Source organism: Elephantulus edwardii, unplaced genomic scaffold (genome assembly GCF_000299155.1).
Source record: "Elephantulus edwardii isolate Elephantulus edwardi_28Jun2011 unplaced genomic scaffold, EleEdw1.0 scaffold00024, whole genome shotgun sequence".
Classification (NCBI taxonomy): Eukaryota; Metazoa; Chordata; class Mammalia; order Macroscelidea; family Macroscelididae; genus Elephantulus; species Elephantulus edwardii.
The window spans coordinates 3,818,376-3,821,210 of record NW_006399774.1 but is presented as its reverse complement, the minus strand read 5'-3'; the positions used below and the strand labels follow the sequence as shown (position 1 = coordinate 3,821,210).

Below are 2,835 nucleotides of genomic sequence, written 5' to 3'. Positions count from 1 at the left end.
TTGACTAATTTCTCACCAGTAAGCTTTTCATAAATGAATGAAGACACACAAATGGCTCACATATTGCAAATGTCAAATCATCTGCTAATTATTTTAAATGAATAGTCTAATTGATTAGTACATTTGGGGTTGGACTGAAAAAATTAGAGTGAAGACAAAATAATTATAGGATTGCTTCAGGAGTTGCGCATTGATAATGTTTTCTCATGCTACTACTTCATAGCATTTTGCCTTATCTAATCAGATTTTGACTCCTTTTTCCTTCTAGATGAGCAAGAGATCGTCCAGAAACGAACTTTCACGAAATGGATCAACTCTCATCTGGCCAAGGTAAAAGAAAATACATAGAATCTCATGTTTGCTTAGCTTTAGCCAATGAATTAAGTGCACGGCACAAAGTCATGTTCCTATTACACCTGTCATTTTTACCAACCAGTGATATGGCAGTTCAATCTAAAGAATCCTACACATGGTGCTTACTGACATACCCAGGAGAAGAAATGAAAAGGAGAGTTAGAGGGAAAAACGAGTACTTCCTGTTAGTTCTTTACATTTGCTGAGATACGTTATCTAATTCTTTCTTCTCTTTGCCTTTAGTACTGTGGAGAGGTTCTTGAGAGCAGATTCTCCAAAGTAATAAAATGCAATGTTGTCACTTTAAAGACTAACGTGCACCTCACCAAGGTTATGGTTTTTTCAATTGCTTCCTATACACCTGAAAATTGGACATTGACTAAGGATCACAAAAGAAGAATCTGTGTCTTTTAGTTGTGGAATTGGAGGAGGGTACTGGATATCCCACAGCCTGTCAAAAGAACACAAGAGTCTGTCTTTGAGACCAGGGTGCTCCTGAGAGACAAGGGTGGCAAAATTGCTTCTTACTTAACGTTGAACATGTTGTTAGGAGGGGTCAGTGCTTGGAAGAAGACATCATGTTGGGGAAGGTGGAAGATCAGAGAAAGAAAGGAAGACCCTTAACAAGATGGACTGATACAATTTCTAGAACAATGGACTCGAGCTTATCTTGAATTGTGAGGAAGGCACAGGATAGGGCAAGGTCCTGATTCGTTGTTCATTTATGTGCTGTGGTAGACTCCACAGCACTTCACAATAATAACACAATATTCTTTAGTTATCTTTTGTACTCAGCACATTTTTCAATATCAATACCAATGAACACAGAGTTACATAACCATTTTATTGACTGCATACTACTCTATCAAGTAGCCTGGGCAGCACAGACGTTAAATGTTTGGCTACTCACTGTAAGACAGATGGAGCAAACTCACCAGCAGCTCCATGGAAAAAGATACGGAAGTTTGCACTGATAAAATGATGGCCTTGGAGACTTTGTGGTAATAAATCTCTGACCCACAGTTTTTCTTTGAGTCAGAAGTCGTTTGAAAGCAGTAAGTTTGCTTTTGGATTTTGGCTGTTGTTTTTAGGTGCCATCGGGTCAAATATATCTAATAGTGACACTGTGAACAACAGCTCTGAACACCGACCTGCCCTGCTCGAGCCTCATGGTCTCAGTTCTGCTCAAGCCTATGGCAGTAATGACTGTGTCAACCTATCTCGTTAAAGGTCTTCATCTCTTTCCTTCACCCTCTACCTTTTCCAGCATGCTGTCTCTCTCCAACAACTAGTTCCTCTTGAAAAGAAGCCCAAAGTAAGTGAGATGAAGTTTCACAATCCTTGCCCCTAAGGAGCACACTGGTTGCATTTCCTTTGAGATAGATTTTTCTGTTCTTCGGCAGTTCATGGGATATTTGATATTCTGCCAACCGACACCGCACTTCAAAGGCATAGATTCTTCTTCTCTCATCTTAAGTCACTGTCCAACTTTCAGATGCACAGAAAGCAATTGAAAAGACCCTGCCTTGAATCAGGCACACTTGTCTTTAAATTGATATCTTTGCTCTGTAACATTCTGGAGAGGTTTTTGACACCAGATTGCCCCAATACAACTTGTCTTTTGATTTCTTGACTGCTGCTATCATGGTGTTGATTGTGGATCCAAGTGAAATGAAATTGTAATGACTTTAATGTTTTCTCCACCTACCATAATGTTGCCGATTGGTTCAATGGTGAGAATTTTTGTTTTCTTGATATTTCAACTCCTGTTGAAAGTTGTAGTACTTTATCTTCTGTTTCAAGTCTTCTCCATTTTATGCAACAAGGTTATATCATCGGCGTATAATATCTACAATATCATATATGTGTGTATATACATATGTACATTTCACGTACCAATATCACACATTAACTCTTTGACTATTGGAGGCAAGAATTATGAGGCTTTGCTTCACTTACTTTGTACATGTTGCTAGGAGGTGCTATTCCTTGGAGAGGGACATGATATTGGGAAGGGTGGAGGGTCAGCAAAGGAGAGGAAGACCCTCAACCAGGTGGATTGACGAGGTGACTGCTGCAGTGGGCTTTTGTGTGTCAGGAAGTATAGGATGGTGCAGGACAGGACTAGGTTCAGAACTTTTGTTCATAGAGTTGCTATGAGTTGTATTCAGTGTGATGGCATATATATATATAATTTGTTGTTGTTATGTGCCATTGAGTCACTTGCAACTCATAGCGACCCTATGTATAACAACCCTAAACTCTGCTCTGTCATATATATATGTATTATTTCGTTCTGTCAAGTTGGAAATGACTCATGGCTGATCCTCCAATATATTTTCAGAGGCAGCTTAATTTGTATGTGTGTGTGTGTGTGTGTGTGTGTGTGTGTGTGTATTTATAATATATGTTGTTTGGTTGTTATGTGCCGTCGAGTCGCTTGCGACTCATAGCAACCCTATGTACAACAGCCCTAAACTC

At 39.4% G+C, this 2,835-nt stretch overlaps 1 protein-coding gene across 1 annotated transcript in view; it reads left to right on the top strand.

Moving 5' to 3' along the window:
- The first annotated feature begins 276 nt into the window (after window positions 1-276).
- The window catches only part of SYNE1 (spectrin repeat containing, nuclear envelope 1), a 644,155-nt gene continuing 641,596 nt past the window's right edge, over window positions 277-2,835 (top strand). Inside the window, exon 1 of the mRNA XM_006882743.1 lies at window positions 277-330. The gene's annotated coding sequence lies outside the window, so the exon portion shown is untranslated. The remainder of the gene's footprint in view (window positions 331-2,835) is intronic.